This window comes from Panulirus ornatus, chromosome 1 (assembly GCF_036320965.1).
Source record: "Panulirus ornatus isolate Po-2019 chromosome 1, ASM3632096v1, whole genome shotgun sequence".
In the NCBI taxonomy this organism is placed as follows: Eukaryota; Metazoa; Arthropoda; class Malacostraca; order Decapoda; family Palinuridae; genus Panulirus; species Panulirus ornatus.
The window spans coordinates 60,494,114-60,508,057 of NC_092224.1; the positions used below are offsets into that span (position 1 = coordinate 60,494,114).

The following is a 13,944-nucleotide window of genomic DNA, read 5'->3' on the forward strand; positions in this document are numbered from 1 at the left end:
AAATGCAGAAACATCAGCTTCCCCGAGACTCTTATAGACGAAACGGCTTCGTTATAGACAGAACGATAATTCTAACGAATCCATGATGATAATGATGAAGAAAGAACATTCTCTTTCCAATTCCATTCTACCATATCCAGCTGATACCGAAGGTGATGACATGACATTACAGAAACAGGTAGAGACAATGGACCATTCATCTGATATGCGGTGTCTTACCTTGAGCAGATGACCCGGTTACCCAAGCCGACAGCCACGAACGTCTGGAAATACATACATAATCATGATGAGAAAGTTGATTCCTTGAAACAATGGGTTTGCAACATTACATCAAAATGTTTATAGTAAGGAAACACTGCATGGTAAGAGAACATGGCGTGCATAACACAGAATGGTCAAGTTTGAACTTCTTAGTTACTGATCTTGGTGAGCAAAACAAATCCATTTGCAAGATACCTGGGATACTAAACATAAGCTAATCATTTCTCCACAAACATTCCGACTGAAAATCTGTTGTTAGTAGTCAATTCAGGGTGTTTAGCAGACAATGGTTTGTGGCATCGAAGAATGGTTGTAATCAAATTTACCATTTTCGTTAATTCACTAACAAAGACATGTAAGATCTGTAAATAAGGTTATACCAAAGTGATTTCATTATGTTGTCGTAGCACAAGTGAGATATCACATAGGAAATTTTCAAATCACAGAAAGAATTCGACTAAGAAGTGTTCCTCTTTTCACTGCTCGGGATTATTTGCTCAGTTCATTGTTCGTCTGCCTACCATAACACAAAAGGTGAAGTTTGTTTACCACGTCAGTCATGAATCTTACGTTGCCAGGGAACGAATGTCTTAGGAACACAAACGTGGGTCTCAAGGAGAGAGAGAGAGAGAGAGAGAGAGAGAGAGAGAGAGAGAGAGAGAGAGAGAGAGAGAGAGAGAGAGAGAGAGAGAGACGTCCGTATATTTCGCTCAGTAAATATTTACACAACAAACTGATCCCTTAATGTTAGATGAAGGGCTTCCAACTCGTTTAACTGTCTTAAAATTTCAGTGTTTGCACATTTGACACAGAATCTACTCAGTATCAGCTGTTTTTCTTTGAAAATAGACGACAGTTCGAGGACAAGTGATTACTGATAATCATAGAGAAAAAAGTGCAAGTGGACTACACTTCACTAATTACTACTATATTTACAATTCTTATTACTAAACAAAGACAAATGATTCATAAACATTCCATTACGGGCTTGTGAAAAGCCAAAATTGTGTTGGATTAGAAAATAAATCATGTCTCCGCGAAGAGAACGCTGTATAATGGAATTATTTTTCCAAGATTAAATAAAGAGTTTTAGGGGACGGACAATAGATTGTGTAATGGGTAAATTCGCTTTCACTAATTACTTTAGATCTGTATATGATTTCGTTTTCCAGTGGGCTTGTTCCTCAAATATATGAAGTTCATTTACCGTGGAACAGATACGTTGATATTCCGTGGCGATGATTCCAATTCAGAGATCCTTCAGCTTTTTTGGAACAGATCAATAACCTGGTTCCGTATATCATAGCTTCCAGAATCGAGGAAGAAGTTAGTAAGTTATAGGCTTTTCTCGGATCCTTTCTCAATGAAATCAAGACAGTGGTCTTCAGGCCAAAGCCTGTAGGAAACCTGCCCCAGTTCATGTTTATACTCAATACATTTCAACAAAGCTTGACTTTATGCATATTTCTACTTCTGTTGCATGTGTTTCATAGACATAAAGAATTTGTGATCCCAAACTCTCGGATAAATAAAATCAATACTCTTAAGGTAATGCAAAGAAATAAGAAAATCGCTTTCCAGAGAAGTTTAATAAGAATAAAACACATGATTTGAGATGAACATGCTGATGTAATGTCAAACAGAAATAGCTCAGTAACAATAACACTTTGGCTCTACTGGCACCATGAGGGATATTGATCCGTAACTGATGTTCTGAAACCACTTAATGCTATTGTTGTATTTGGCTGCGAAGAAACCATACGACATTGTCTGACTAAATCAGATGGTTAATCACTTCCCCATAAAAGATTTGATGATGTTTATATTCATCATATTGTTAATACAGAAGATTCAACTGCATAAATATGCTCTAAGGACAGCTGAATCATGGGCGACTCTCAGACCTTTAGAAAAATCATATCTAATGCACCGGGAACAATGAGACTTGTATATCTGGAAAAAATGTACCGTCACATCGATCGATGAAGATAACGCTCACACTAGAACTTCCAAAATTATTACTTTATTTCCCCAGTGAGGATGTTATCATGTATACCACTATTCACTACTTACAAAAACACTAATTGCAGAACAATCGTTTACCAAAATTACCGATACCGTTATCGCAAATGTTCAAATCAGATAAAAGTTGAAACTACTTCTCATCCTCCAGTTCCTTAAGCAAACATCTTGGATCTCAAGAGTCATCTCTCTGATCATTAGCACGGCTTTCGTAATGCAAGAAGGTCCACGTGATATCCTGTTCTACCCCACTAATGTCCGGGTGATCAACGAAAGGCGAATCTATCTCGGTAACAGTTAATGGATCCAGCCCTCCCTCCTTCCCCTTCACCAAAGGTGTCCCTCAAGGTTCTTATCATACGCTCTTCGTTTTCTTGTCAAGATTGATTCCCATTCTTCAGCACGTAACGAGATGCCATCATACGCAGGCGACTCAATGCTGCCTTCCTCCACTTCTCTCCAATACACTCCACCCTCTCACGTCCACTCTGCATCTCGTCTTCGTCAAAACTTCCTCCTTCAACTCAGACTTTGAAAGAAATCCTTCTAGATAAGGCGCACCAAGCTACATTTAATACCTCTTAAACCCAGTTTCTGTCCATCTGTCTTTCTGAAACCCGTTACAACTTCCCCATCTTTCTTTGCTTGATAATTCCACACCACTCAACACAGTGAGGATACTTTGTATCGCTGCATCATCTAACCCGTCCTTCAAACCCTACGTTACACAAACAGTCAAGTCTGCTTCTAAGAACCTGGAAGACCTGTTCAGACGCTATGACTTCTTCTCTTTTGATGAATTACTCCCAGTGCGATAAAGGACTGATCCGTCTTGCCTGGAGTATGACATTCACAGAGATCATATCTCAACATACTTGAGAAGAAGAGGAGTACAAAGTAATCCTACTTATCAGTTCCCTCAGTCAGGCCATAAAACTTGATCTACTTGCCCTGCACCGCAGTGCTGGCTCACTATACCGCACCTACAGATATACAGTTTTTGTTCCATGGAGCTGAATGCTAATTCCCCCCCCCCCCCCCAACACCGCCACCAAACCACTACCTAGACCACGTAATACTTAGCAAGATAGCACGTCGCATGATTACTGTGTGGCCGTTAACAACGGACGTTTGATATCAGTTTCTTTCAATACGCCTTGAAGCCTTGGAATTCTGTACCCTTCATGACTTTTCAAACAACCCCGAACTATTCCTTTTTAAAAGGAACATTTTCTTTTTCCTCCCAAACTCGTAAATATCTTTTCCCCTTCTCTACTTACTTCACCTTGTTGTTAACCCTTTTCATATTCTGATTAAGGTTTTGCCTCTGTGGGAGCTATATCTGGGAATGGAGTGCCATACTACGAAACAAATTGGAATATGATAGAACTCAGAATACTTCATAGATATGAAGCGACAGACCTGACAGCCTTAACCTTCAGTCAGATGGAGGTTAAGGTCCCCTTGCCCAACATGGAGGTTATGGTTCTCTTGCCCAATATGGAGACTACGGTCTCCTTGCACAATATGGAGGCTGTGGTCCCCATGCCCAATATGTCAACAGAGTTCTTTAAGTCAAAAGTTTCTTTTTCGTCTAGTGTAACGACGTCTCGTTATGTTGCTGTCCTCCTGTTCTCTGGTAATGGCATGAATGTTTGCAATTCATGCATCTATTACATGCAATAGGTATTTTCAGGCCTCATGTCACGTGTGCATGTGAACTACTACCATATATATATATATATATATATATATATATATATATATTGGAAAGGATCACAATTTTGCGCATGATCCAGATATACCTATGAGTCCACGGGGAAAATGAACTACGTAAGTTCCCAAGTGCACTTTCGTGTAATAATCACATCATCAGGGAAGACACAAGAGAGGAATATAACAATCAGTTGATATACATCGAAGAGACGAAGCTAGGACGCCATTCGGTAAACGCATGTTTACCAAATGGCGTCCTAGCTTTGTCTCTTCGATGTATATCAACTGACTATTATGTTTTTCTCTTGTGTCTCCCCTGATGATGTGATTATTACACGAAAGTGCACTTGGGAACTTGTCGTATTTCATTTTCCCCGTGGACTCATAGGAATATATATATATATATATATATATATATATATATATATATATATATATATATATATATATATATAGTGATAAGACGTATTGCCATGTTTCCCTGACGTTATTCTTCCCCGACCGTGCTTCGTCCAGCCACCAAACAACGAACATCAAGAAAAAGATAGACTAATAATTCACAACGTTTCAAGAAAGTTAAGCGCGTCTCCCGTGTAGACCCCGTGTAATATTCCTGTCCTCACGCAGCTCTGCATACGGCAGCCACCAACTTCCTTCCGCCCGTGTTGATCTATACTAAAGTGACGAGGGAGGAGGAAGTTGGGAGTGTGAGGCGATGACCAACACAAGTACGTACGCCCACTTCGTACCCTCCCGCTGTCATGGTGACACACGATCATTTCTCCACCGTGAAAGCATCGTAACCGACAACTCGCGGATGAAAAAGAATTTGAACCTTATCCCGGGGGTCGTAAAGGGACCAGGTTGGTGAAAGTAGCCCATAATTAATCAGCGGGATCGGCATTCGATGACGAGGGTTGATTTGCAAGTGATTGACCGAAACCATCAGTCGTGAAGCCTTCGACTAATCATGGACGGTCACCTGTTCTTTGGCCATTAGGCATACGAGTTTGGCGACACAGATGAGCGTGTGCGTTAGGCCACGTTTACAGCATTGGTATAAATAGATACAGGTATGGAATAATAGGAACACAAGTCCGAGTTTCGCCTGATTTCCCTCTTGCAAAAGGGCTAATTCCTTTTCACACAAAGCACATATATACACACGTTCACAGGTAGATTTATGGGTATCTAGCTTAAACTGGTGTGTGTGTGTGTGTGTGTGTGTGTGTGTGTGTGTGTGTGTGTGTGTGTGTGTGTGTGTGTGTGTACATGCATACGTATAAAGACATGATACATACACATGAGGATAAAAGATGGAGCAACACACAACACATAACGCACAAACAGTATTCACACACTTATACTCACACATGTACAAACACAAACCCACAGGTAAGCAACCACACACACACACACACCCACACCCTGAATGGTTCAGATGTGGTGAAAGCAGTTTGAAAAAACTATATATATGCTTAATCCGTTTTGTATGACTGACATGAAAAGCTCCAGTCCTTTGATGGATGTCATGTGATGCTAGGTGTAACACCGTTTGTAGCCAGTGCACAATTATCTCGAAATGTGCCAGGATCGGCTGAAGGGCACACGGCATAGCGTGCATGACCTGTTTACAGGTGCTGGGCGCAGCACCGACAGCCCCACTTTAAAACAAACTAACGTCAGTCAGCGCGTATGTTGAGTGGCCAGCTGTCCCAGGTCCCCCAACCCGCCTGTTTGCATGTGTAAGGCGGCATTTCGATTAAACACACGACTGCGTTAATCGCTGCTGATCACAGCTAGGAGACAGTAACACTGAATAAGTCACACACACACACACAAATATATATATATATATATATATATATATATATATATATATATATATATATATATATATATATATATATATACTTGAGGAAGTGTTTTAGATATCTGGGAGTGGATTTGGCAGCGGATGGAACCATGAAAGCGGAAGTGAGTCATAGGGTGGGGGAGGGGGCGAAAGTTCTGGGAGTGTTGAAGCATGTGTGGAAGGCGAGAACATTATCTCGGAAAGCAAAAATGGGTATTTTGAAGGAATAGTGATTCCAACAATGTTATATGGTTGTGAGGCGTGGGCTATAGATAGGGTTGTGCGGAGGAGGGTGGATGTATTGGAAATGAGACGTTTGGGGACAATATGTGGTGTGAGGTGATTTGATCAAGTAAGTAATGAAAGGGTAAGAGAGATGTGTGGTAATAAAAAAATGAGTGTAGTTGAGAGAGCAGAAGAGGATGTATTGAAATGGTTTGGTCACACGGAGAGAATGAGTAAGGAAATATTGACAAAGAGGATATACGTGTAAGAGGTGGAGGGAACGAGGAAAAGTGGGAGACCAAACTGGAGGTGGAAGGAGGAGTGAAAAAGGTTTTGAGCGATTGGGGCCTGAACATGCAGGAGGGTGAAAGGTGTGCAAGGAATAGAGTGAATTGGAACGATGTGGTATACCGAAATCGACGTGCTGTCAATGGATAGACCCAGGGCGCGTGAAGCGTCTGGGGTAAACCATGGAAAATTCTGTGGGGCTTGGATGTGGAAAGGGAGCTGTGGTTTCAGTGCATTATACATGACAGCTAGAGGCTGAGTGTGAACGAATATAGCCTTTGTTGTCTTTTCATAGCGCTACCTCGCGCGCGTGCGGGGGTAGGGGGGGGGACGTCATTTCATGTGTGGCGGGGTGGCGACGGGGATGAATAAAGGCAGCAAGTATGAATCATGTACATGTGTATATATGTATATGTCTGGGTATGTGTATATATATGTGTATGTTGGTGGGTTGGGCCATTCTTTCGTCTGTTTCCTTGCGCTACTCGCTAACGCGGGACACAGCGACAATGTACAAAAAATAAAAAAATATAGATATATTTCTATTCATCTTTTCTTTTTTTATACATATTCGCCATTTCCCACGCTAGCGAGGTAGCGTTAAGAACAGAGGACTGAATCTATGAGGGAAAATCCTCACTTGGTCTCCTTCTCTGTTCCTACTTTTGGAAAAGTCAAAACTGGAGGGGAGGATTTCCAGGCCCCCCGCTCCCTCCCCTTTTAGTCGCCTTGTACGACAAGCAGGGAATACATGAAAAGTATTCTTTCTCCCCTATCCCGAGGGATGAATTGCACGTCGTAAATATATTTCAAATCTGCAATATGAAAGACGACACGTGAAATGATCAAGATAAAAAGGACGAGTTTCGTACATCATGAGAAAAATCACTCCCATTTTCTAATATGGTGTACGAGCTCCAGACTGGGAATATGGGCATAGATTTTTTTTCTTCTACATCGATCAGAAGCGATGGAATGTCAAGAGAACAGCAGACTATATCGTGCACTAAGCCTTATCGCTAGATCTATCTAATTTACGATAACATTCTAAAAGACGGTGAAAAAAGTGAAATATATTTATCTGTAATATCTAATTTACCCAACAAATAATGCGACACAAAACATTTCAAACAATAAAAAGCTCTCGCCTAATCTTATTCATTTAAAAGCAAATTCTGACACAGCTGACAAATCATTCTCGAACAGCCTTGTTGAGCTTGGCATTCATGGTTAAATATCAAAGGGATAAAGAGGTACTTGTCAGACCAATCTGCATATGTTATGTTTCCATGTGTCGGCAACAGGAGAGAGTGTACGGCATTACGTGTCCAGTAAGAGAGCGTACTCAGCCCCCGAGCTCTTTAATGCACTGAGGTATACAGTAGTAAAGAGTTATAAGGTATCAATGGAGTTACTGCTATCTGATGCCGCTGATGTCTGTATACAGGATGATCCTGAATATAGACAGTGCTTGATGCCTTCCCCGTCGTAAGTGATGAACGTGGACTTGGTTCAGTCATGAACGCTGAAGTTCTGAGTCCTGCAGACATCTGATGACCCGTTTACACAGCTAGTACTGACCCCTCCCCTTAACAAGTGTATCTTCTTCATATCTACCCTGTCATGCCAGTAAATGATCCAGATTACCTCAACTCTAGCTAAAATAGACTCTGCAAGAGGTCCAAAGTCATAGCCATTTTAACCATGCGTTGTATCTTGTCTTACACGGATCCAGGTCCTCTGCAGAGAGAGAGAGAGAGAGAGAGAGAGAGAGAGAGAGAGAGAGAGAGAGAGAGAGAGAGAGAGAGAGAGAGAGAGAGAGACGTGCGACAGCGTGGCCTTACATCTACGAGGACTTAATATTAGAGGTGAATAATTGCAACTCTTAATGTATTTGAACCATTCATGGTCATCAACGTAGTGTTTGGTAAAATGCGTTCGGACCATACATTAACACAAATTTCAGACATGTCTCTAAACAGTACTAGAGGCAAGGAATGAGTTCTGCAGGATAGGGAAAAGTGATTTTCAATTCAGGACGATTTTTGTATCTTCCTCATTTATCATGTACTTTGCACTCAGTGCTATCGCTGAACCTATGCAATCTATGGAATAGTGTGTAGTAATGTTATACTGATGGTTTTGTGCTAGCAGGTGGGAGGTGCTCTGTGTCTGTGTGTGTGTGTGTGTGTGTGTGTGTGTGTGTGTGTGTGTGTGTGTGTGATCCCAAAGCTGTAAAGTGTGTCAATAAACTTACTACTGACTCCTAGATGAACAAGGGCAGTGTTATTATGGTCTACGACTTTGACGAGTGTTCCCTTAGTGGTAACATCCTATGACTAGCGTGAAGTCTGCTGTTGCTGACATTTGTACGTGCGTTCTAAATGTTAATCAAAGTGGATGTGAGGCAAGTTTACTTCTCTGGATACATTCAAATACTGGTATTGGTATATACATAAAGCCATCGATTGTGTTAGACCGAAAACAGAACTTTGTCCATTACTATCATTCAAGCTGGTGTTCAAAAACTTGTGTTGAACACCTCACTGATGCAATAAATACCCCCAAAAAAGGAATACATTGGGTTCAAGCATTATGAACAATACCCTTGTGAAGTGACTGTATACGGACGCACGCTAGGATTCGACATTTTGATGCTCTGCCCGTCCGGACAGCCTATGGTTATATGCGACTATGAGAACAGCTGAGGATCATCTCTGTCAAGTACAAGAAGATATCAGCTCGACATACCCTTACCCTACAGCACTATACTGTAATGTGTCGTGAACTGACCAGTGACGAGTCTCATGTTCTTAGATATGATGAACTTGGATAAAACTCCCTTGAAAATGAAATTAAAGACATCAAACCAGTATCCAAACTGGTCATGCCAGGAATTGAGAGGACAAACATACTTTTTTTTAAGAATCAAGAGGGGAATAATATGCTCAACTACATACCAGTCTCACTGAAAAGTGTGATCTGCAAACCGTTGGAAAAGAGAATCTTGAATTAAATGCATGACGATAAGCAGTGGAAGAAATTACCAAAGAAAGAAAGAAAATGCATTAGGGGAAATGATGCCCTGCTTAAGGAAGCTCATAGACTTCTGTGAGAAAGTGAGCTCCGTTCTAGACCAGAGAGAAGGATGGATGGATTTAGTGTATCTGAACTACCAGAAAGCACATGACACCGTACCATCTAGGAGACTGGAGAGAGAACAAGATCCTCAAACAGGAACATTGGAGAAAGAATAAAGGACGCTAGTCAGGGGCAACCTCCTCGAAGTGGGTCGGTTTCACCAGTTGAATTCTGGTACCACTGCTCTTCTAGCTTGCCAGATGGATTGGATTCATACCTGAATATGTTTGCGGATGATCCCTAGGTGATGAGGGATGTAAAGAGTGATGAGGACTGCATTGATTTACAAAGAGACCTAGACAAAATCCGAAGTTCTGAAACAAGATTGAAATTTAACCCGAGTTAATGTAATGAGGATTGGACACACCGAAATATAACCTCGATAAGAATATATTCTAGCGGGATATAAGCTGTAGGAACCAGCGTGTGAGAGAAATTTGGTGGTCAAATACATCTAACCTATCGCCAAAGTCCATCTTAGGAGAACTGGAAACAGACTGTTTGTTGGCAAATTTTAGAATCGCATTCAAATACAAGAACTGAATGTATATTTAGCCAACTGCTCATAGCGTATATTAAGCTAAATCTAAAATATGCTTTAATCTGGTCCCCACACTTGAAGGAGCACAAGAAAAAACTATATTTGTAGGTAGAGAAATCCTCATCAGGGCTGCTAGCTAGACTGGGTTCATAGTTCATCATTATTTATTTGAGGTTTTCTAGAGCTCGTTTAAGAAGGAATATAAAAGAATCCAAAAAGCAACAGATCGCTGGGTCCTTTCGAGGCTGTATTTTTTTGGCGATAGTAGAAAGGCAGATAGATGTTTCAAAGAGGAAAAACAAAAAAACAAACTATTCACGTAACTAAGCAGTCGCAAATAATGTTACTCGTGGACTTATACGTATACCGCTCTGTCTGGTAATTCACTCCTTATGTTAACAATCCTGGTGAAAGGCAAGTACTTGGCCTCAAGCGAGGTACAACATTTGCCCACGAGTTCCTGCCTCTTACTTCGAGTTCAATCAGACGAATCAAGCCTTAAGCAGCTGCTTAGGAGATTATCAAAGCTTATGATGATAATCTTCAATACCTATACTAGACCACCTCTTACCCTTCTCTTTTATAAGCTAGATAGAATAAAATCCTTTAGTCGGCTCTCACAGAATCTGTTCGAGTCCAGGTATCATCTTTGTAGATCAAAGCTGTACTCGCTCCATTCTGTCTACGTCTTCCTTCAAGGACGGTACCCGAAACCGAACACAGTATTCAAGATGGATTCACATATAGAGATATAATTTCTAAAACTTTCCCAAGTTAACAGGAAGGGTCGACTCCGGAAGCTGTAATCATTCGCATATTGTACGCATCTAATTACAGAGGCTGAACTCATTACAGAGGCTGTAATTATCTCATTACAGAGGCTGAACTCATCTCATTACAGAGGCTGTACTTATCTCATTACAGAGACTGTACTCATTACAGAGGCTGATTCATCTCATTACAGAGACTGTACTCATCTCATTACAGAGGCTGTACTCACTTTATTAGAGAGACTGTACTCATCTCATTACAGAGCTGGACTCATCTCATTACAGAGGCTGAACTCATTACAGAGGCTGTACTCATTACGAAATGTATCGTTCGGTTATGACCAACCTGGGTAATCTTATTCTGGAGTAAGAGTGACGGAAGGCTATTAGCGTGGAGCTCCGGCTGAGGGATATCCCGCAGTAATTGGTCCACATTTCACTCAAAAATTCGTATCGGGTGTTTGGTCCGGACTTGGCTCGTGTGTTGATGATGATATCTACACCCCCCAGGACTTGGGAGGTGAACTCAATACCTGTCGGTGAACAGGGGGAAGCTTGCGAATCAAATCGTCACGAAACGGAGTGAATCATACACATCATCGCTGAACGGAGCGAATCAAACACATTATCAATGAACGGAGTGAATCATACACATCGTCACTGAACGGTGTGAAACACACACACACACACACACACACACACACACACACACACACAAATCATCACTGAATGATGTGAATAATAAGCACATCAGATTATCACGAAGTGGTATGAATCATAAATACGCCAGGTCACCACTGCAAAGGTGTGAGCTATCAACACGTCAAATCATCCGCGAACATTGTGAATCATGCACGCCAGGTCGTCACTGACTGTTGTGAATCATACACACGTCACATCATCACTAACGATGTGAGTTATACATGTTGAATGATCACTAACTGCTGGTAGTTATACGCGTATCACATCATCACCGAATGGTATGAATTATATACTTGATATGAGCACCAGCTGACGTGAATCAGGCATATGTCATCTCAACAATATATTGTGACGAGGCGAGAAGATTATATTATTTTTTTTTTGTCAGCTTCTTTCGTGTCATCATGAAACAGATCTGACCGTCTCATCTCCTGGTCAGAGTTCAGGACACAAAGTCTAACGACGAACGAAATAAGAGGTCTTGATGCCTTCCTTCGGTGACGCGTCTCTGGCGGAGGTGATCTATACGCAATGTCCCGGCTTTTCATGAATTCCGACATTACCAATCATAACGTGAAAGAATATATATATATATATATGTCAGCGGATGGAACCATGGAAGCGGAAGTGGATCATAGGGTGGGGGAGGGGGCGAAAATTTTGGGAGCCTTGAAAAATGTGTGGAAGTCGAGAACATTATCTCGGAAAGCAAAAATGGGTATGTTTGAAGGAATAGTGGTTCCAACAATGTTGTATGGTTGCGAGGCGTGGGCTATGGATAGAGTTGTGCGCAGGAGGATGGATGTGCTGGAAATGAGATGTTTGAGGACAATGTGTGGTGTGAGGTGGTTTGATCGAGTAAGTAACGTAAGGGTAAGAGAGATGTGTGGAAATAAAAAGAGCGTGGTTGAGAGAGCAGAAGAGGGTGTTTTGAAATGGTTTGGGCACATGGAGAGAATGAGTGAGGAAAGATTGACCAAGAGGATATATGTGTCGGAGGTGGAGGGAACGAGGAGAAGAGGGAGACCAAATTGGAGGTGGAAAGATGGAGTGAAAAAGATTTTGTGTGATCGGGGCCTGAACATGCAGGAGGGTGAAAGGAGGGCAAGGAATAGAGTGAATTGGAGCGATGTGGTATACAGGGGTTGACGTGCTGTCAGTGGATTGAATCAAGGCATGTGAAGCGTCTGGGGTAAACCATGGAAAGCTGTGTAGGTATGTATATTTGAGTGTGTGGACGTGTGTATGTACATGTGTATGGGGGGGGGGGGGCCATTTCTTTCGTCTGTTTCCTTGCGCTACCTCGCAAACGCGGGAGACAGCGACAAAGTATAAAAAAAAAAAAAAAAAAAAAAAATATATATATATATATATATATATATATATATATATATATATATATATATATATATATATATATATATATATATATATATATATATATATATATATATGAATTGTTAGAAGCAGTGAAAAGTTTTTATCGAGGATGTAAGGCATGCGTACGTGTAGGAAGAGAGGAAAGTGATTGGTTCTCAGTGAATGTAGGTTTACGGTAGGGGTGTGTGATGTCTCCATGGTTGTTTAACTTGTTTATGGATGGGGTTGTTAGGGAGGTGAATTCAAGAATTTTGGAAAGAGGGGCAATTCTGCTGTCTGTTGTGGATGAGAGAGCTTGGGAAGTGAGTCAGTTGTTGTTTGCTGATGATACAGCGCTGGTGGCTGATTCGTGTGAGAAACTGCAGAAGCTGGTGACTGAGTTTGGTAAAGTGTGTGAAAGAAAAAAGCTGAGAGTAAATGTGAATAAGAGCAAGGTTATTAGGTACAGTAGGGTTGAGGGACAAGTAAATTGGGAGGTAAGTTTGAATGGAGATAAACTGGAGGAAGTGAAGTGTTTTAGATATCTGGGAGTGGATCTGGCAGCGGATGGAACCACGGAAACGGAAGTGAATCATAGGGTGGGGGAGGGGGCGAAAGTCCTGGGAGCCTTGAAGAATGTGTGGAAGTCGAGAATATTATCTCGGAAAGCAAAAATGGGTAAGTTTGAAGGAATAGTGGTTCCAACAATGTTATGTGGTTGCGAGGCGTGGGCGATGGATAGAGTTGTGCAGAGGAGGGTAGATGTGCTGGAAATGAGATGTTTGAGGACAATGTGTGGTGTTAGGAGGTTTGATCGAGTAAGTAATGAAAGGGTAAGAGAGATGTGTGTTAATAAAAAGAGTGGGGTTGAGAGAGCAGAAGAGGGCGTTTTGAAATGGTTTGGTCTCAAGGAGAGAATGAGTGAGGAAAGACTGACTAAGAGAATATATGTTTCAGAGGTGGAGAGAACGAGGAGAGGTGGGAGACCAAATTAGAGGTGGAAAGATGGAGTGAAAAAGATTTTGAGTGATCGGGGCCTGAACATGCATGAGGGTGAAAGGCGT

At 41.4% G+C, this 13,944-nt stretch overlaps 1 long non-coding RNA gene across 1 annotated transcript in view; it reads right to left on the reverse strand.

The window, feature by feature from the left end:
- Window positions 1–217: 217 nt before the first annotated feature.
- LOC139751408 (uncharacterized) overlaps window positions 218–13,944 on the reverse strand; it is a 509,480-nt gene continuing 495,753 nt past the window's right edge. Inside the window, exon 4 of the long non-coding RNA XR_011713346.1 lies at window positions 218–263. This is a non-coding gene — a long non-coding RNA (uncharacterized lncRNA). The remainder of the gene's footprint in view (window positions 264–13,944) is intronic.